Source organism: Bufo gargarizans, chromosome 5 (assembly GCF_014858855.1).
Source record: "Bufo gargarizans isolate SCDJY-AF-19 chromosome 5, ASM1485885v1, whole genome shotgun sequence".
Taxonomy (NCBI): domain Eukaryota; kingdom Metazoa; phylum Chordata; class Amphibia; order Anura; family Bufonidae; genus Bufo; species Bufo gargarizans.
The window spans coordinates 385,216,485-385,239,757 of record NC_058084.1 but is presented as its reverse complement, the minus strand read 5'-3'; positions in this window follow the sequence as shown (position 1 = coordinate 385,239,757).

Below are 23,273 nucleotides of genomic sequence, written 5' to 3'. Positions count from 1 at the left end.
TGGAGAGTAGCCTAGGTCAGGGCAGACGGCATAAGAGCATATCTGTGAGACAAGTCCGAGATCAGGGCAGGTAGCAGTAGGGCAATGTGAGAAACAGGCTAAGGTCAGGGCAGGCAAATAGAAGTCAAAGTCAGTAGTCAGGCTGAAGTATAGTATATTGATAGCCAGACAGACAAAACACCCTGCTAGTCACTAGAGACTAGGTAACCTGAAGCTCAGGCACCCTCCCACTGGGAAGGGGAACTTAAATACATAGGAATGGCATGCCATTGGCTGGAGACAATTAGGGTGTATGCACACTGGCCTTTAAGAGCCAGAAAGAGTTTGCACGCTGTAAAGACAGGGCTAGAGAGGACAAAGAAACATAGAAACATAGAATGTGTCGGCAGATAAGAACCATTTGGCCCATCTAGTCTGCCCAATATACTGAATACTATGAATAGCCCCTGGCCCTATCTTATATGAAGGATGGCCTTATGCCTATCCCATGTATGCTTAAACTCCTCCACTGTATTTGCAGCTACCACTTCTGCAGGAAGGCTATTCCATGAATCCACTACTCTCTCAGTAAAGTAATACTTCCTGATATTACTTTTAAACCTTTGCCCCTCTAATTTAAAACTATGTCCTCTTGTAGCAGTTTTTCTTCTTTTAAATATTCTCTCCTCTTTTACCTTGTTAATTTCCTTTATGTATTTAAAAGTTTCTATCATATCCCCTCTGTCTCGTCTTTCTTCCAAGCTATACATGTTAAGGTCCTTTAATCTTTCCTGGTAAGTTTTATCCTGCAATCCATGTACCAGTTTAGTAGCTCTTCTCTGAACTCTCTACAAAGTATCAATATCCTTCTGGAGATATGGTCTCCAGTACTGAGCACAATACTCCAAATGAGGTCTCACTAGTGCTCTGTAGAGCGGCATGAGCACCTCCCTCTTTCTACTGGTAATGCCTCTCCCTATACACCCAAGCATTCTGCTAGCATTTCCTGCCGCTTTATGACATTGTCTGCCTACCTTTAAGTCTTCTGAAATAATGACCCCTAAATCCCTTTCCTCAGATACTGAGGTTAGGACTGTATTACTGATTTTATATTCTGCTCTTGGGTTTTTACGCCCCAGGTGCATTATCTTGCACTTATCAACATTACATTTTTAGTAATGTTGAGGTACCCCACTGGTAACAAGACCTTGGTCTGAATATACTCTATTGACTACAACCCTCTTTTGTCTGTCCCTCAGCCACTGCCTAATCCATTCAGCAATATGGGAGTCCACGCACAAAGACTGCAATTTATTGATAAGTCTTCTATGTGGGACAGTATCAAAAGCCTTACTAAAGTCTAGATAAGCGATGTCTACTTCGCCTCCGCCATCTATTATTTTAGTCACCCAATCAAAAAATTCAATAAGATTAGTTTGACATGATCTCACTGAAGTAAACCCATGCTATTTTTCATCTTTCAATCCATGGGATTTTAGATGTTCCACAATCCTCTCCTTAAGTATGGCTTCCATTAATTTCCCCACTATTGATGTCAGGCTTACTGGCCTATAGTTGCCCGATTCCGCCCTACTACCTTTTTTGTGAATGGGCACAACATTTGCTAATTTCCAATCTTCTGGGACGACTCCTGTTACCAGTGATTGGTTAAATAAATCTGTTAATGGTTTTGCTAGTTCCCCTCTAAGCTCTTTTAATAGCTTTGGGTGTATCCCATCAGCTATTGTAGATGCCATGACTGCTGGTGAATAGAAGGGAATGAGCGGCCTAAGAGGGCTGAATACCATAGTGCCCGTGCCTGTCCAGCATAGTGGAACAGTGACAGGCACAGGGCACTACTGTAACAATAGGATTATTCCCATCTCAGGTTTTTATGGCTGAGATGGAAGTAACCTTAGGAAGTGCCAGCTGGGTGTGGCTGGAGTTACCAGAACATCCCAGAAAATCGTATTCTGCTGTTTCTCCCATAGCAGTGAATAGTGGCTACACAAGAAGCATAGCAGAATGGACTAAGCTGTTTCTGGTAACTTGGTAGTTACGGAAACTGCATATCTCCTATTTATTGCTATTATAGTCACTCAGAGGAGTGCTCGCCCCTTTCCATAACACCACTCAACCCAACTAGTGCTTGGTAAGGTTATCCCAGCATCACCCATGAAAGGCTGAGATGGGAATAACCCTTTAAATGAATACCACAACTCCACAAAATAGCAATAATTACAGGCTCATAAACCCACATTCTACAATGATATACATATGTAACACGAACACAATAAATAGATAGCTATGTAAACTAGAAAAAATGGCACATAAACATAATAAATGCAAAAATCACAGGCAGTACTTTGTTAGATGAGTTTAAAGTAGTTCTGGGAATTTATTATAGCACAGGCATGAATGTCTGCCGAGCACTGACTCATCATAACCTCTTAGATTCTTAGCTGGTGGAGATGATTTTAGGCCGATAGCTCCAGAAAAACAATGCAATGGGGCCATTGGCTTGTGTGGTCCCAGCAGACAGTGGACACAGATGTCTGCCACTGATACTATAAAAATTTAGTAATGAGCTATGTCACTGGCACCATTGAAGGGTGAAAATATAAGCTACTCGAAAGTGCTTTGTAAGCTTTTAGGCTCCAATATCAAGTGCTGGGACAAAGATAACATGTATTGTATATACTTTTAAAGTATAGGTTACATTGTGCCTTTAATGCATCTCTGCCCGAATTCAGGATGAGAATGGAATGAATCAGTTGTACTGAAACATATAAAACTAAGAAATGTAGCAGTTGTTGGAATCTGTTGAAGAAATACAACCATGCTGAGACCACATCAAGCACCCAACACAGATGAGAAGAAAAATAACATATACCAAGTGCCATTATTAATCATTCTGCTAAAAAGCAGCACTCGACTGACTATACTGAGATCATGTGCCAAACAAGGACATACATTAAATACATTCTGAGCATATACAGATGGGTCCACCTCAGAATACTTGCTATGCCATGGGTCCTGGGTTTGAATCTGATCAGAGACATCTGCATGGAGTTTGTATGTTCTCCCCATGGTTATAACGGTTTCCTCTGGGTACTCTGGTTTCCTCCCACACTTCCTAAGAAATCGACCATAGAGTGTTTTGGAGTCAAGGGCCTATATTACAGCTACTGACTTCCCAAGATCCCTATGAGAGAATCGCAATGCAAATCTTTGTCATAAATAATGGCAATATTTTTTGGGGTTTCGGGGGATGTCACGGTTCCCCGGGCCGCAGTTGCGTCCATGCAGCAGTGCTATTGCTAGACGGCCCATCCTGATGTCTGAGCCCCGGGCCAATGAGTCCCCGGCACACCGGGGCGCCAGTGCGTCAGGACACGCTGCTGGCAGCTCCATCCAGCATGCAGGGATGCCAGTGTGAGCTGCTTCCTCCTCAAGATGTGCAAGTACTGATTACTGTTCCCTTTTTGTATTGAAGACTCTTTTGGCTTTGGATTCCTGGATTGGTATTGTGACTACATTTTTGGCTTCTGGCGATTTGGTATTGTATTGATCTCCTGGTTCTGACTTTTTGGCGTTTGTATTTTTCATTTGCCACTGGCGTTTTTGTACTTCATTATCCGACTGGCATTTTACCCTTTTCTGTACTACTTTCTCTTAATGTTTGTCTGTTTGTTGTTGCCTGTGTGTCGCCTTCACACGTATTTCAGTATAGAGACTGTCGCCCAGTTGTGGGGTCACTGCCTAGGGTGACCATGCAAGTAGATAGGGATAGTGAGTCTGGGAAGTTTTAGGGCTGCACTCAGCCTGTTTATGTGTGGTGGCTGTCACATTCTCATGACAGAGGGGGTGCGATTTTTTTAATTGCATTTTTCATTAAAAAAATTCTAAATCCCATTATGGGATTAATATTTTATAACTTTATTTCAGATTTATTATTATGTATTATCATACTTCTGTATGTGAACACATTATGCTTTTTGTCAGTATGACACAGGCTTCTATTAGGGCAACACTAGTGTGCCTGAACAGCAGACTTACTGAGCAGACAGCCCTGGGGTCCTTCATAGGTCCTCAGGGCTGACTGTAGATTGCTCCCCCTGTCTTTGATCGGGATGCTGGGACACTGAAATAGGTACCGGGACCACACAACTCCGGACACTGTGTAGTGGATAGAGCTGGTTACTTATTGCTCCCATTGAAGTGACTGTCTAAATAGTAAACAGAACTGAGAAATTCTGGTGCCAACTTGGCATCTGAGTTACTCCCAAACAGCTGATCGGCAAGGGGGAGGGTTGTCAGACACTCACCAATCTGATATTGATCACCTATCCTATTGTTAAATCCTGGAGAACCCCATTAGGAGTCAAGAAACTTCATGGAAACAAAACTTTAGCATGTATACATTTAGCTTACTTATGTTTATGCTGATTTACATTGCACAAACCTGCAGAGCCGTCCACTCGCTTAGGTCTCTTTGTGACATGGTAAAAAATCTGTTTGTTTTCTCCTTGACATGATGGACATATGCAGCTGGTATTGATTTGTGGAATAGAGGTGAGAGCATGGAGAAACTAGAAAGGGAGTTTAGAAAATGAAAACACTGGGAATGTAATTACATCCATCTGACAGGATGGCTAAGTGGGGGAGGCATGCCTGAAGGGAGAGGATGAGGGAAAAGAGCTGAAAGAGCTTGGGCAGCATTTAATCTTTTCCTTCTGGTGCCGGGCCACACAGATAATTGTAGTCAGCTTGTGGACCTATGGATAAATAACATTTATATGCACACAGTATTAAGTGTCCCTTTACTGAATATAAGGCAACCGTTCTCTTAGAAAGACAATGTAAACGTTTTAATAAATTCCTTTCTAGATCCAAAAATCTGATTTTTTTTATCTCAAAACTGTTCTTTGATTTTAGAATTCTCCTTATTCTGAGGTATTCCCACCATGTACATAACTAGCCCACCATTAACTGAATCTAGAAATGACCGCCTTCTTATAGCTCCTCATAGTACAAATCTAATTGGCTGCATTAGTATATGTGCAGAATTATAGCATGCCTTCATTTTACAATTTGGGGAATACATCTCCTCAAGGAGAGTGCCTAAACGGTGTAAGGGGTGTCTAGGTAGGCAGGATTTTTTCAATTCTATTGCTTGGTTTTATGACACAGGGCAACTTTGGGATCATATGTTTTCCATCCTTCCCATTGATTTTGTTTCTTCCGAAATGTGCAAAAATAGATCAACAAAAGAGAAAGGATAGGCTTAGAGATGAGTCAATTGATTCTAAACAAATCAAATAGTTACAAATTTCCCCCAAAATTCAGACGGCTGTTTTACAGACCAGAAGACAGAGGAGAAGGCATCTGCCACCAAAATGGTACAATTATTGGATTGTTTTTTAATTAGCAAAATAAAATCTGACAGTGCAGTGTGTTATTAAACAGACTGTTGCCTCTCACTATCATCCAATTGCCCATAGCCATATATGTTAACGTGATGGCGTTAAGGAGCTTGAATGGGTTTGGAAACGGTTTTAGGAGACCACAGAGTGTCCTCCATGACTTTTCAGGGCAAATGGGGAACATTTTCTTCAGGTCAAATTTATTTGGACAAATCTCACAGCTGATTTGTGTGAATCGGTCCTGAGCTGAATTTCAAGAAATAAGCCCACCTCTAGATAGGTTTCTACTTTTTTAAATAAGCAGCCCTTATGACCCTGAAATCTACTGATATAAACCTTAACTAAAATCAGATGTAGCCATAAACGTATTAGCATAATCGTGGCCATTGCTTTGAGTTTTAAATCTTAGTGTTACAGTGAGCGTCTTCTAGACCCCAATATTCTAATCTTGTCATTGATTGTCTCAAAGTTTGCGTTTGCAAAATTGTAAGAAAATTTTGATACTAAATATTGTTTAACCCCTTCCCGACTGCCCACTGTATATATATGTCCTATCTACACATTCCCCATGTAGATAGCACGTATATACACGTGCAGGCAGCACTTTAATCCCAGCACTGATCAGCAATCTAGCAGGACCAGGTCGGGTCCCGGCTGACAGACACAGCGGGGACCCTAAAGGAGAAGACAGGAGCGGTTTATTGCCGCTTCTGCCTTCTACTGTGCCGGCAGGCTCGCTGCACGATGGTGGTGTCTGGAGCAGGGGCAAGAGAAGAGCTGCAGGGTCCATGGAGACCCTGATCAGCTCTGCCTGTGAGTAATGCCCCAGTTACAGTGGAAACAGTGAAAAAAAAAGTCAGTGTCCTCCAGAGGTCTTTTATTGGCCTCCTGGGGGACAGATTATGTGCCACAAATACATTAAAATATAAGTTAAAAAAAATTTGAATAATAAAAAATACTAATAAAAAACTGTAAAAAAAAATTATTGTCACCATAGTCACCCCGTTCTCTCAAACCTATGCATGTGTTATATGAAAACGATTGTCACAAAATTGTGTGTCATTTATAATATTTAAGAAATAAAAAGCTCTAAAAAACACATTCTAATAAACTAGTCCTAAGTGTCAAGTAAAAAAAAAAAAAATCGCAAAAATTATTTTGGTAGTCAAAAAATACAAAAGCTACGGTCACTAAACCACCATGGGCACAAAATCACAAAAAGTAGCCTGGACATTCAAGCCTTTTTTTGGGCCCGGTCATGAAACTGTTTTTTGGCACTGAATACTGAGTACTGAATGTCCACCCCTCCGTGATAGTGAAAAATTTAATATTCTGGTCGGTATAAACTATTATGAAGTACGGACTAACATCATGGTATATTGTTAATTTGTCAACTTCAAAATCATGGAAAAGTTGGATATGATGTCAATGGAGCTGTCTTGTGCCTACGTGTCATACAGTAAACGTTTCAATACAACACTTATTAAGTGATTTGTAGATTCCATTCGTATTGTGAAGTTTATTTATATTTTTAGCTTTTAAAGCCATTTCACACATTTAAACATATTCACAAATCCAGGTTTACTTCACATTTTCTGTTTATTTTTGAACCTCTCATATAGTCACCTTTTTCTTTTTGACTCTCTGTCGACTTAGCATTTCATGGAAACTGAAGCATGAAAAGTTATATAAATTTCTTTTCCATCCGTCTCAATATTTCACTTTGCTTTGTCTTTACTTTCCTTAATTCTGAGGGGGACTTTGCATATGCACATGGCAACAATTATTTGAAATAATAAACTAACCCTGAGAACCTGAGCATTCATGGGCCAACAGATGTGTCAGCCTACTTAACAATATAGCAAAGTCATTTATTTCAATCAAGGTGATGCAGCACATGAAAATAAATAATTCAAGCTTTAAGTACAAACAGCACTGTAACGCGTTGGAAACCGTTGCGACTATTGTGGCATTACACACCTGTTTGGCCAGAGATTAGAAGTAGCAGAATGTTAATATGTTGCTCTAGACTCTAGAGATTTAGTGCAGACTCCAGTGACCTTTTCCATGTTCACATTTTGGGTTTATAAAATAAGATGTGATTACCCTGAAAGTTAATAATTGAGATACGGAGAGCTGATTGTGAGCTGGACTTGGAACAGGAACTGACATACATTTCCTTCCTGCAGAAGTGGTAGCTGCAAATACAGTGGAGGAGTTTAAGCATGCATGGGATAGGCATAAGGCCACCCTTCATATAAGATAGGGCCAGGGGCTATCCATAGTATTTAGTATATTGGGCAGACTAGATGGGCCAAATGGTTCTTATCTGCCGACACATTCTATGTTTCTATTTATTTTCTTAAACCCTTCTGCATTTAGTATATGAGGATTCCGAATGTGATGCCCATGGCCTGTTGTATGCCTATACCATACCTCCGCAAGCCTTTAATGCTTTATGAAGGCACACACAGAGCACAAATTCTGCGAAAATTCACAAGATCTTTTGAGAAATTGTCAATCTGTAGGAAAAAAATTGTGGACTGTTTAATTCCATTCCATATTACAAAGGTATTCTACCCTAGAAGATTGCCGGGGGTAGGGATTCAGTGTCATATGATGGCTTTAGGATCACTATGTGGTGGATCCATAGACCCAACTCATTTTTTAATTCATTTGTTTCTTATTGTTCATATGGTGTCAACATATTCCACAGTGTATTTTGATTAATCAAATCAGTCTCTGCCCTTACTGGAGCCAACAATATAAATTCCCTATATTTAAATACAGATCTGCACACTAGGACCAGATCCATAGGAGGCGAATCAGTATGTTTGGCTTTCATGTTTGGAACCGATCAGTATTTCTTCATATGTACATTGTACATGTTCATTAAAAATGGCGGCCACTCCGGAGTGAAGAGAGTGCTATAGCCACCGGGTGCTTGCTGTTTTATACAGCAGATACCCGGAGGCAATGTCTGTGATCATAGACATTTAACCCCTCCAATGCCATGGTCAATTGTGACCACAGCATCTGAGGGAGCTTTTGTTCGGGTCCCAGATGCAGTGATCAAGGGAGCTGTTTGGTTACTATGACAGACTCAGCCTGAAGGATTCGAGGCCTGCCACAACTGTATTCCTGTGGCAGGGTTCCATAGGAATATAATGAAACTCCCATAGGCAGCAATGGTAATTCATGGCAGTCTATGGGAGAAGCCATCAGATGATTGTATGTTCATGTCTCCTATGGGGACTTAAGTGAAAAAACTGTAAAAAAAAAGTTGTAAAAAATATAAAAACAATTAAAAAAATATATAAAAATCTATATCAGTCTAAATTTTTTTATCACCCCCCTTTCCCCATATTAAAAATAAATAATACAAAATAAACATCATAGGTATTGCCATGTCCCAAAATGCCCATACTATTAAAATATAAAAATAATTGTAAATGCCGTAATAGGGGGAAAAAATCTAAATTTGCATTTTTTTTGCCATTTCACCTCCCCAAAAATGTAATAGAAATCGGTAAAAAATGATATCAATAAAAACTAAATATTCCTCTGCAAAAAATAAGCCCTCACAAAAGCTCTGTAGATATAAAAGTAAAAAATTATACTGATGCAAAGAAAAAATTATATTTTTCAAAAGAAAAATGATATAAATGTAGTATTGCTGTGCTCATACTGACTCAGATAATGAAGGTCTCGGGTCACTTTTACCATATAGGGAACGCTATAAAAATGAAACCCACAAAACGATGTTGGAATTGCATTTTTCCCATTCATCTAGGTGAATGGAAAAAGTACAAAGGTTATTGCTCTAGGAAGGAGAGGAGTGAAAAGAAAAACATAAAATCCTATACCAGGAAAGAGTTAATAGAATGTACTGACCAATCTTTGGTATATCCATGTCCTCTGCCCAATAGCATTAGTATAGGGAAGGAAATAATAATTATAACTGCTTTACAAAAACAGTCTTTCAATTTTGCTTCAATCTGTTGAACTCTGAGTTCCTCCAGCTTGGCTAATTAATTGCATGTCTGGGGAAATAATTCAGTGTTTAATGCTCAGAAAGTAATAGCAGGCAAATACCCAATCTTGTTTTTATCCCATTATCATTCCTTGCTCTGCTCAGTGATTTTCCAAATAGAGTGAAGAGTCTGCCAGAACAGAATCAAGCCATGCTTCTGTCCATTTTACCAACCGTTAAATTCCAATATTCAGAAGGGGATTGCAAAGGAATGGGCACAGAACAGTTATGATTAGAAGAAAAAATGTACTTTTTACATGCAATTATGTTTTCACAACTAACCCATCAATATTAATAAAATAAGAAATAAGATTTTATATTGAGAAGAAATATGTTCCTGTTTCCATAGGCCGTCAATGTGTCTGCACCGATATACAGTAGTGTTAACTCTCAATGATAAGTGGTAGGGTCTGAAGTAACACAATGTATAGCATTTCTAGTATGAACATTGAATATTGTTATGTGTCCAAATGGCAGTAAGCGTCATGAACCAATGTATGCAATCAAAGGCAAACATGGCTGTTTACCTTTCCTCTAGGTTAACCCCTTGCGGACTGCCTGTTGAATATATCTGTCCAGGCGGTCGGCACATATCTCTGCATTAAAATTCTAAAACCTCCATGAGGAGACTGCAGCTGCATGCTAATCGTGGAGCTGTAGGAGCAGGTAGTCCGCTGTCAGTGACAACAGGGCTCCCCATAGAGCAGGCAGGGGTGGCTTTTCACCACCCTTACTTTCCACATCTGAAGAAGAGATATGTATAGAGATCATCAGCGACAATACCGCTTCCTGCTCCGGACTCAGCGGGCATGTTATCGCCGGGGCTAGGGAGTCTGCATGAACTGCTGGGTCTTAGATGCAGATCAGCATTGCAGTGAGGTTATACAGTCCTGTACAACCTCTCTGGAGGCTGTATTCCCCTGTAACTGGGGCTATGTCCAGGGGAAATCAGCAATTAAAGAAAAATGTATGACCTTGTGACGGGCACAAAGGGTGAAATAAAATAAATAAATAAATGAAGACAATATAAATACAGATTTTTTTTTTTTAAATGCCACCACAGGCTGCACCTCAGCTTCTAACTCCACCCCATCCACTATCCAACATATATACCATCTATCAAAATGACTGGTTTAAGCATGCATGGGATAGGCATAAGGCCATCCTTCATATAAGATAGGGCCAGGGACTATCCATAGTATTCAGTATATTGGGAGGACTAAATAGGCCAAATGGTTTTTATCTGCTGACACATTCTATGGGCCAGATTTATCATTAGCTCAGGTCAGAATAATCGAGTGAAAAAGTCCCCAAAAAAGTCCCAAACGCTAAACCTGCGCACAAATTTGCGACTTTTTTCTGCTCTGCACTATGCTCGGCAGTTTTCTGAAAGTGGGCGTGTTTTCTTATGTAAATAAATCTGTAGACAGATTTACTATTGGAACTATTTAAAAAGTCGCAAAAAAGTCGCAATTTCACTCCAGTGAGGACCATGCTTATCTTATGAGACTTTTTAATAGAACATGCGACTTTTTCAAAAAACGTGCGACTTTTTCGTAAAGATGTGCGACTTTTGTAAAGCTGCTTACTGACGGATAAACTGGTACCGTCAAACCACATTTATTACAGTCTTAGGCTACTTTCACACTAGCGTTCGTCGGTCCGCTCGTGAGCTCCGTTTGAAGGAGCTCACGAGCGGACCTGAACGCAGCCGTCCAGCCCTGATGCAGTCTGAATGGAGCGGATCCGCTCAGACTGCATCAGTCTGGCGGCGTTCAGCCTCCGCTCCGCTCGCCTCCGCACGGACAGGCGGACAGCCGAACGCTGCTTGCAGCGTTCGGGTGTCCGCCTGGCCGTGCGGAGGCGTGCGGATCCGTGCGGATCCGCCCAGACTTACAATGTAAGTCAATGGGGACGGATCCGTTTGAAGATGCCACAATATGGCTCAATCTTCAGGCGGATCCGTCCCCCATTGACTTTACATTGAAAGTCTGGACGGATCCGTACGAGGCTATTTTCACACTTAGCTGTTATATGCTAAAAATAATGCAGACGGATCCGTTCTGAACAGAGCCTCCGTCTGCATTATTATGATCGGATCCGTTCAGAACGGATCCGATCGAACGCTAGTGTGAAAGTAGCCTTAAAGGGCCGATCATAAATCTGACTTGGCTAAAACTGACTTTAGCCATATGTGAAAGTGGAGTGAGCTGTCAGAGTCATGATAAATCTGGCCCTATGTTTCTATGTTTCTGTAGACTTCAGATGGGTCAGTAGTATGCCTTACTATAATGGAGATTTATCAAGGCATGTGGCATAAAACCGTTTTCTGATTTTCTCGCCACTGTAGAAAAGTGGAGAGAAAAGGACAGGGCTTAGCATTTACTATAATTTACTGGATTCTCCTAGCTGGCGTATATTTGAGTTTCAGGCACAAGGAGGGCCAGAGATGCGCCTAATTGAAGATGGTGGTGCCTCTTAATTAGGTGCATCTCACTCCAGCACATAGGAAATTAAGACTAGTATAGGAAACGTAAGTCTTGATAAATCTCCCCCTATGTAACAATGTTAATGATATGTATGATTTTCTATTACTTTTTCATAGTGTTAGCTCAGCGGTCCTAACTGCGGGCAAGGGCGCCGGGCTCCCTCCTTCCCTGCCACCATGCTCCGTGCTGACAAGCGCGGGCAGCAGATAGCTTAACTATAGTATCTGTGTTCCATGCCAGAGTTTCCTTCCTGCTGAAGACTTGTACTGGTGTTTGAGCATGCATAGGTGTGTCTCTCTTCATCTATGAAGCAGCACATACACGCCCTCTGTCTCACCAGCCTATGGCTGGATTACAGAAGGTATTTAAAGGTACTTCCTACTACAGGAAGATGCCTGAGCAACTCATGGTCTCTAGCTTGTTGTGCTGTTTCTTTCAAATTTAATTCATGCACTGTATTATTATATCTCCTTTTACTATGTTGTTTCTATGTATTGTTTCTCTGCTGCCATCTGCTGCACGCCTTGTTTCTTGTCTATAAAGTTTTTCTCTGCTGGGCGTGGTTTTAGCAGCCTTGGTCATTGTCACTTCCTGTAGCCATTTTCAGTGCTGCACTCCTTGTGACTGGAGACTCACACCTTGGCTTGTGAAGGCATCAGTTTTTGACCAGCTGTTGCCTCAGCAGTTAGCCTCAGGAAAGACATCCACATGACAGCATCTACTGCATCACTGTATGTCACTGCTCTGGATCAAATAAACCCCCGTTTGATTGCATCCTCATGTCTATGTCTGGATACGTCTAACCTGAGCATCTGCCGGTCCGGTCTGCTCCACTGCTTGGATACGAAGGTAGGACAGTCACAAGGTCATTATCAGTTACACCTTCATTCGCCTTCATGTGGGGACAGAACACTTGTCCAGCACCATGTTCTTCTTATCTGCTTCACTTGACCAGACTCTGCTTATTGAATTCCTGGACTTTGCCTGTTTGCCGCCTGCCTCTGACCTCAGACTTCGCTTACTGACCTTTCTTGATCGCTGCCTGTCACTGACCCGGGGACTGCTTTAGAGTGGCACCTGGCAAATACCCAAATGGCTTAAGCCTATCCTCACCATTAGAGGCTCTAGTGAAAACCAGGTAGTTGCTTAGTTATGCCCCTCCAGAGTACAGCCAGTCAGTGGCGCAGTGGGTCCACACCTGCTTGCATAACACATAGTTTGAGACGCACTGCAGCAGATTTTATAATGCTGTCTAAAAGTATGACAGTATAAACCTACGCTAGAAAGTCCTAAACTGAGACAGATTTATCATAGTAGCTGATGCTGGATGATATACCGGATGCATGTTTAAGCTGTCTAGACTAACTTTAAACCAACTATTGGTTGGCATTAGAGATAAGCGAATCGACTTCAGTAGAAACATCCAAAGTCGATTCGCATAAAACTTTTTTTGGACTGTAAAACACCCTTTCCCGAACTCGGGTTCGGTTCCAAGTGGTACCTTGGAACCGAACCAGAGTTCAGGAAATGTTTTTTTACAGTACAAATTCATTTATGAAGTTATTTCCTGAAGTCTCGGGAGACTTCGCGAAGCAATAATTTTGGCTTATCGGAGCCAATACATTCTTATACTGTATGGAGCTCCTGCTCCGTACAGTATTGGAACTAAGTTTTATGCAAATAGACTTTGGATGTTTCATCCGAAGTCGATTTGCTCATCCCTAGTTAACATAGTTTACTCACAGAAATGGGCCACATTTTTGGTGCATTTCATGGCTCGTGATGTGGAATCTAAGTCTGACTCCCTTCAGCTATGCTAAACCTTTTGTCAAACAATTTACAAATAGTGCCCACATTTGTCTAAAATAACAAATGTGGTGCAAAGCATGTACGCCAGTTTTTATGTTGGGCTACTTTCACACTTGCGTTCAGAGCGGATCCGTCTGGTGTCTGCCCAGATGGATCCGCTCCTATAATGCGTTCAGAACGGATCCGTCTGCATTATAGTTTAGAAAAAATTCTAAGTGTGAAAGTTGCTCAGACGGATCCGTCCAGACTTTACATTGAATGTCAATGGGGGACGGATCTGTTTGAAATTGAGCCATATTGTGTCAACTTCAAACGGATCCGTCACCATTGACTTACATTGTAAGTCTGGACGGATCCGTTTGCCTCCGCACGGCCAGGCGGGCACCGGAACGCTGCAAGCAGCGTTCAGGTGTCCGCCTGCTGAGCGGAGCGGAGGACAAGCAGTGCCAGACTGATGTATTCTGAGCGGATCCGCATCCACTCAGAATGCATTGGGGCAATACGGATGCGTTCGGGGCCGCTTGTGAGAGCCTTCAAACGGAACTCACAAGCGGAGACCTGAACGCTAGTGTGAAAGTAGCCCAAGTTTAACCACTTTTATTAGTAAATAATATTGATTGCGAATATTCTAATCGCAAATTTTTATCTCGAATATTGTCACTTCAAGAATTCGCGAATATCTAGAATATAATTCTATATCTTCGTAATCGCGAATATTCTACTTCTTTTTTCATCAGTACCCATGAACCCTCACTGCTTCTAGCTTGTGGGCCAATGAGAAGGCTGCAATATCTTTGACTTTAGGAGTAGTGTTGATGGCGAATTTTTATATTGCGAATCTGTACCTCATCATTGTAGTACCATAAATACAAATGTAAATACAAAAATAAGTACAATTAATGATCATTTACACCTAGCTTTAATCAAAAACAAGCCGGGCAGTTGTGAACTAAGCAATTGTGACCAATGTGGTACAAAGTCATGTGTCTAAAGTAGGTTCCTTTGCTTTCTTGTTTCCGGACTTTTTTACTGAAGTCCAGGTTCAGTGTTCGGGGGATTTTTATTATTTTCCGTTATAACATGGTTATATCGGAAAATAATAGCATTCTTAAGACAGAATGCAAAACAATATGGCCATTTAGGGGTTAAAAAACAAACATCTCACCTCATGCAGTAGCTTCTTCTATATTCACTGAACAGGACCTGCCAAAGGACTTGCGCTGTGCGCGATGACGTCACCGCGCTCTCTCACGTGGTGACAGCATCATGCATATCGCAGGTCCTGTTCAGTGAAGATAGAAGAAGCTGTTGCAGTGCGATCAAGTGGATGAGGTGAGTTTTTTTAACCCCTAAATGGCCATATTGTTTTGCATTCTGTCTTAAGAATGCTATTATTTTCCGATATAACCATGTTTATAACGGAAAATAATAAAGCGAAGTTCGGGTCCCCATCAACTTCAAAGGGGTTTGAGGTTAAGTTCGGGTCCCAAACCCTGAACTTTGACCTTAAGTTTGGGCAAACCCAATGAACCCAAACTTCCACTCATCCCGGGTTCACTCATCCCTAACACTGATACATAACCTGTCCTTCAAAGTAAATTTGGAGATGTGCACCACTCGTAGCTACAACAATGTGTCTGATGAAGAAAAATGTAATGCATAGGGGCAACAATCCATGTAAATGTAAATAATACAATACATATTGATCTTGACAGGTTGCCTCATGGACTATATAAAAAAATAACATTAGCAAGACATACGATGGGAGAAAACGCGAACCTATCAAACAGAGGACTGGTTTTCTTCAACTGATTAACATGGGGTAAAGGCATCTTAAACAAAAGCAGAAAGGGTGGTCAAAGAAGTTTGCAAAGAACCAAGGGAAAGTTATAATTTATATTTCATATGCCAAAAAACGAATGAAAAGAATATGCTCTTCTGGATCAAAAGCAGACTAATTACCGAATGATGAACAAAGTATATGACTGAGATTTTGCTGAAGATCATTTACTATCTAAGTAAGGGGATTTTTGGTAAATGAACTGTTTCAAGCCACAGATGGCCCATAACCCATAACAATTAAGATCAATGATCTTATCATTGACAGTGTAGCTGTGATATGGTAATGTCCATCACAAAGAAGATGGGAAAACAGTGCAAAGATTCCGTAATATCAAATTAAAAGATATAAAGCAAATATATGAAGAAATGTTCTGAAGCAGCATAATTAAGAAGATGCAAGGTCAAAAATGATGTACCGGTAAATTATTTGAGATAATCATAAACGAACATGAAGCTAAAATGTCACCAAATTCCTTTTAGTTGATTACTTGACAATAGTAGGTAGTCTTTCAAGAAGTGTTTCTTCTGAGTACTAAGTAAATGGAGATGTGCCTTGTGGTGGGGGTGTCATTAAAGGGGTTGTCCAAGTTACATTTATTGATGACCTATCCTCAGGATAGGTCATCAATTTCAGATCGGCTGGGGTCCGACACCCCTGCCGATCAGCTGTTTTAAGAGAAGGCGCGAGCCGTGCCAGCACCGCCTCCTTTTCACGGTTTACCTTCTCGCCGTTGCATCTGCAGCGGTGTGCAGGTGTAATTACACCTAACCGTCCTATTCATTTCAATGGGATGGATCGTTCCCATACACTTGTATAGGAGCGATCCGTACCACTGAAATGAATGGGACTGCTTGGGTGTAATTACACCTGCTCACCCCTGCAGATGCAACGGCTAGAAGGTAAACCGTGAAGAGGAGGCGGCGCTGGCAATTCTGAAGAATCTTTTCTTAGAACACTATTGTGCTGTTTCTCTGTTATTCCTACAGAATTTTTATGAATAAATTGGGAACTGGGCATTACCATTCCCCTTGTCACACACTCTGACAGTGTCAATTTACTGATAGATTTCTAGGAGGGATGCCAGAGTAACAGCACAATGCATAGTTATAAAAAAAAGATAATATCGACCATTAATAAGTGATAATTAGACCGCCATGTCCTAATTGGGTTAGTATTTTATAGGCCAGGGATCAGCAACCTTCTGCACTCCAGCTGCTGTGTAAGGCTACTTTCACACTAGCGTTTTTCTTTTCCGGCACTGAGTTCCGTCATAAGGGTTCAATACCGGAAAAGAACTGATCAGGTATATCCCCATGCATTCTGAATGGAGAGAAATACATTCAGGATGCATCAGGATGTCTTCAGTTCAGTCACTGAACAGCGTTTTGGACGGAGGAAATACCGCAGCATGCTGCGGTATTATCTCCGTCCAAAATTCCGGATCAGTTGCCGGAATGCCAGATCTGGCATTAACTTACATTGAAATGTAATACTGGAATGCCGGATCCGTCCTTCCGGTCTGCGAATGCACAGACCAGTAAAAAGGTGAAAAAATATATAACTGATCAGTTTCTCTGGATGACGACGTGCAATGCATTTGTAAGATGGATCCGCATCCGGATCCGTCTACAAATGCTGTCCTTTTGCATCCAGCGACGGAACTGCTTGCCGGATCACTCTGGCACAAGTGTGAAAGTAGCCTAACTACAATTCCCAGCATGCACATTTAATCGGCTGTTCTAGTAACTCCCATAGAAGTGAATGGAGGATTCTGGGGGTTGTAGTGTCTGAACAGCTGGAGTGCCCGAGGTTGCTGATCCCTGTTATAGGCTAATCCTCACTTGGGGTTTTTGTCTGCATTATACAGTGTAGATATTTATTTCAGTGATCTGTAATTTTACATTTATTGTAATCTGATTTAGGCTGTGTTTATGCCCAATTTGGATTGTGCAAGATCTATTCTGCCCACCAGATTTACATTGGTTTTTATTGTTTTTATGGTGTTTTAGTACTACCAAAATCACAGAATAAAGTGGTCAAAAGGCAAAAGATGCTCAAAACCCCTAATGCTGTAGCGCATTTTTACCTGGGGAGCAAATCCTGCCCATGTGATCCGTTTCTAACAGCAATCCCCAGCAAAAATGCATCAAATGGCGAATGCCGGCAGCGGACCACATGTATCACTAGAACATCCTACCCAGGTCTTAAAAGCAGAAAATGCTGAAAACCCCATATGCTGTAGCACATTACTAACCAGGGGAGCAAATCATGTGATCCGTTGCAAACAGCAAGACCGGGCAAAAAATGCATACAATGGAGGATGCCCGCAACGGACAACATGTAAGAAAAATGTGCGGATGGGGCTTATAAGAAACAGAAAATCACTGAAAATGGTGCATTACAATGGTAGGTGCAATTGACAATATATAACTAAACCCTCACATTGATATTAAAATGAGACTTTCACCAATATATTCTTATATCAAGAACATACCGGAGCCCGCGCACCCCGTCAAGGTATCTTAATGTGGCACAGGACCTAACGCTAACCTACCTATGTCGTATTGACAATTTATGATAGGAGCATAAAGTCCGACACACAGCCAGCAGCTCCAAGTTACCTCCAGTGAGAAATCAAACATACAATGGGAGGAAGGAGGAGGCTATGAGTAGAGATGGCCTTGCGGTTCGGCCGGAGGTCGTTTCGTGGCGAACTTTGCTCGTTCGCGATTCGCCGAACATGCAAACATATGGCGATGTCCTCCAGCGCCATATTCTTTTGCATTGCGCTGAACTTTGACCCATGACACATCCAACAGATGTGACAGGACAGCCAATTGAGACGTTTCAGCACATGGACACACCCCACCCTACATTCTGTGTTTTGCCAGTGTAGGGAGAGGTTTCTTTGTGGAGCAGGGACAGGCTGTTAGGCACACCAAACGCTAGCTAATAGGGCCAAAATTTTTTAACTGGTATAGGTGTGCTATCGATAGGTGTGATATACTGAGGGGTGCGATATACTCATAATATACTTTCTAACATAGAAAGTATATTATGGTCCATTTGTATTGTGCAGCAGTTGTGTGTGGTTCTGCTGCGATACCGCAGCTATATAGAGGGACAAGCGCTATTGGAACAACTATTTGCAACTGGTGTGATATACCTATTGCCCCCCCAAAAAAACTGATTGAATGGTGTGATATACCTTCTTCCACAAAATACTGATTGAGGGCTGCGATATACCTGTTGCCCCAAATAAACAGGGTGGTGTGATATAACTGTTGTGGCAAAAAATATAATTGAGGGGTGTGATATACCTGCTTCCACAAAATACTGATTAAGGGGTTGGATATACCTGTTCCCACTAAATATTGATTGAGGGGTGCGATATTCCTGCTTCCACAAAATACTGATTAAAGGGTTTTATATACCTGCTTCCACCAAATATTTATTGAGGGCTGAGATATACCTGCTTCCACAAAATACTGATTAACCACTTCCCCACCGCCAATAGGATATAATCGTCCTATTGGTGGTTATCTATAAATGGGCGTTCTAAAACGTCCATTCAAAGATGGCAGCTGCACGCTAATCGTGCAGCTGCCAAGCGGGGGGCCCGCTGTCAGTGACCAGTAGGGCAACAAAGAGGGAAGGCAGGAACAGTTCCCAGGTATCCCTACCTTCTCAATTGCAGTATACACAGCGTTCAGTGAGCGCTGTGTATACAGATCAGAAAGCGCTAGTGGACATGTGACTGCCGGGGCCGGGAGAGTGCAGGAGCTGTCGGGTCTTCCATAGACCTCGATCAGTCCTGCACTGAGGTTGTACAGCGCTGTATAGTGCTGTACAGCCTCTCTGGAGGGTGTATTTTTTTCTGTAACTGGGGCTACTATGTCAGCCCCAGTTACAGGAGAAATCAATAGTGAAAAAAAAAAAAAGTGAAGTTAAATGTCTCCCAGAGGTCTTGTGTGAACTTATGGGGGACGCAAAGTGTAAAATAAAAAAACAAAAAATAAAAAGTGTTTTATAAAAACTTTCAAAAGGTTTCACATGTAAAAATATTTTTTTTTAAATGCTATTATTGTATTAAAGTGAAATAAATAAAAAAAGTATACATATTAGGTATCGCCACATCCGTAACAACCAGCTCTATAAAAATATTACATGACCTAACCCCTCACATGAACACTGTAATAAAAATAAAATAAAAACAGTGCCAAAAATCCATTTTTTGTCACCTAACATTACATAAAGTGCAACACCAAACGATCAAAAAGGCGCATGTCACCCAAAATAGTACCAATCAAACTGCCACCCTATCCCGCAAAAAATTAGACCATAACTAAGACAACCGGTTAAAAAATAAAAAAGCTATGGCTCTCAGATTATGGAGATACTAATACACAATTTTTGGGTTTCAAAAATGCTATTATTGCGTAAAACTTAAATAACTAAGAAGAAGTATATATATTAGGTATTGCCACGTCCGTAACGATCTGTTCTATAAAAATGTCAAATGACTAACCCCTCAGGTGAACGCTGTAAATATAAATAAATAAAAACTGCGCTAAAACAACCTTTTGGCCACCTTGCCCCATAAAGTGTAATAATGAATGATCAAAAAAATCATATGTACCCATAAATGGTACAAATAAAAACAAATTCCTGCAAAAAAACAAGCCCCTGCTAAAGATGATTGGCAGAAAAATGAAAAAAATTTGGCATTCAGAAAATGGAGACACAAAAACATAATAAAAAAAAAATTGCTTGATTATGTAAAACTGAAACAAACAAACAAACAAACAGAGTAGACATATTTGATATCATTGCATCCGTAACAACTTGCTCTATAAAAATAGCACATGATCTACCCTGTCAGATGAATGGTGTAAAGAATAAAAACAGTGCCAAAACAGCCTTTTTTTGTTACCTTGCCTCACAAAAAAACGTAATATAGAACAATTGAAAATCATATGTACCCCAAAATAGTACCAATAAAACTGGCATCTTTTCACCGCGCCAGTGGCTGCTCATGCGTGACGCATGCAGACTTCTCCGGCCATTTGATTAGATCACTAAACTGGTCACTCGCAGCCAGGGTGCCATCAGTGACATCGTACCTTACGCCTTCTTTCTGGAGCGTGCATTGCGTTGTGTCCACCACTTCCAATTTAGTGCAAATGAGGGCCTACATGCTTCAGTATTTGAAGAGGGACCCCCGTATAAAAAGCATAAAGGGCAAGGACAAGTACTGGGTGGAAACGTACTTAGACCCCGGTACAAACACAAATTGGTGGACATGTTACCAGCATCACAGAGGGCTGTCCGAATGCAGCATTTCCAGGCCTTGCTGCGAGAGATGCTGCATTCTGCTGTTGCAGGGGCTGGTAGAAGGTTTTCCACCAACAGCGAAACAGGTGCGGGTACTACCAATCCTACCGCGCCTGCAAGAAGAGGGCAGTTTGAAGATGTGTTGGTCACTTCGGATATGAGATAATTGTTGCATCCAACCCATCAGGTGAACGCTGTAAATATAAATAAATAAAAACTGCGCTAAAACAACCTTTTGGCCACCTTGCCCCATAAAGTGTAATAATGAATGATCAAAAAAATCATATGTACCCATAAATGGTACAAATAAAAACAAATTCCTGCAAAAAAACAAGCCCCTGCTAAAGATGATTGGCAGAAAAATGAAAAAAATTTGGCATTCAGAAAATGGAGACACAAAAACATAATAAAAAAAAAAATTGCTTGATTATGTAAAACTGAAACAAACAAACAAACAAACAGAGTAGACATATTTGATATCATTGCATCCGTAACAACTTGCTCTATAAAAATAGCACATGATCTACCCTGTCAGATGAATGGTGTAAAGAATAAAAACAGTGCCAAAACAGCCTTTTTTTGTTACCTTGCCTCACAAAAAAACGTAATATAGAACAATTGAAAATCATATGTACCCCAAAATAGTACCAATAAAACTGGCATCTTTTCACCGCGCCAGTGGCTGCTCATGCGTGACGCATGCAGACTTCTCCGGCCATTTGATTAGATCACTAAACTGGTCACTCGCAGCCAGGGTGCCATCAGTGACATCGTACCTTACGCCTTCTTTCTGGAGCGTGCATTGCGTTGTGTCCACCACTTCCAATTTAGTGCAAATGAGGGCCTACATGCTTCAGTATTTGAAGAGGGACCCCCGTATAAAAAGCATAAAGGGCAAGGACGAGTACTGGGTGGAAACGTACTTAGACCCCGGTACAAACACAAATTGGTGGACATGTTACCAGCATCACAGAGGGCTGTCCGAATGCAGCATTTCCAGGCCTTGCTGCGAGAGATGCTGCATTCTGCTGTTGCAGGGGCTGGTAGAAGGTTTTCCACCAACAGCGAAACAGGTGCGGGTACTACCAATCCTACCGCGCCTGCAAGAAGAGGGCAGTTTGAAGATGTGTTGGTCACTTCGGATATGAGATAATTGTTGCATCCAACCCATCGACAGACGCCCTCCGGATCCAGCCTCAGGGAACGCCTAGACCAACAGGTGTCCGACTACATTGGGTTAACGGCCGATGTGGACGCTCTGAGAAGTGATGAACCTCTGGACTACTGGGTGTGCAGGCTTGACCTATGGCCAGAGCTGGCACAATTTGCCATGGAAATATTAGCTTGCCCCTCGTCGAGTGTCCTGTCTGAAAGGACGTTCAGTGCAAAAGAGGGGATCGTGACAGATAAGCGCACTCGCCTAGCTCTCGACAGTGTGGACTACCTCACATTTCTAAAAATGAATGAGGCATGGATCTCGGAGGAATTCAACACCTGTGACGACCATGTGTAATTGAATTTCCTCATGCCAGCCCACACATATCTGCCAGAACCCAAAACAAAGAATGGTCCTTGTCTTATGTATATATAGCGGCATAAAAGTCCTTTTCTGTCAGGTGAATGCCTAATTTTTGGGGCCTGTACTGGCCGACAGTTACATATTTATCCTGTGACTGCCTTATGTACCTCCAGCCACAGAATCCAAAGTTCTTTTCTGTCAGGTGAATGCCTAATTTTTGGGGCCTGTACTGCAGTGGCCTACAGTAAAATATGTATCCAGTGACCACCTAATGTACCTACAGCCACATCATCACAAGTTCTTTTCTGTCAGGTGAATGCCTAATTTTTGGGGGCTGTACTGGCCTACAGTAAAATTTGTATCCAGTGACCGCCTAATGTACCTACAGCCACATCATCACAAGGTCTTTTCTGTCAGCTGAATGCCTAATTTTTGGGGCCTGTACTCCAGTGGCCTAAAATAAAAAATTTCTAGGCTCCAGCAGGGCACATTTTTGAGAGTTTACCTTTAAGACGCATAAAAATGGCCCCTGATTAAAATACAATTTTTTGTGGGAATTTTTGCCAATGATCCCCCTCTGGTATGTCACCGTCCATGTTGTGGGACTATTTGTGCACTTCTAGTATTTGGTGGCAGATTCGCCTGCCATTTAAGTCATTGGGGCCCGCCGCAAACACGTGGTTCGCGAACATTTGATCACGAACACGCGTTTGCGAACCGTCCCGGCCGATGTTCGTCCATCACTAGCTGTGAGTCCCACCTATAACTGGGTCATGTGATGCAGGCTACCCAGGTGCACCTGAATGTTACCCATAGATCAAAATTAAGGCACATTCAAACC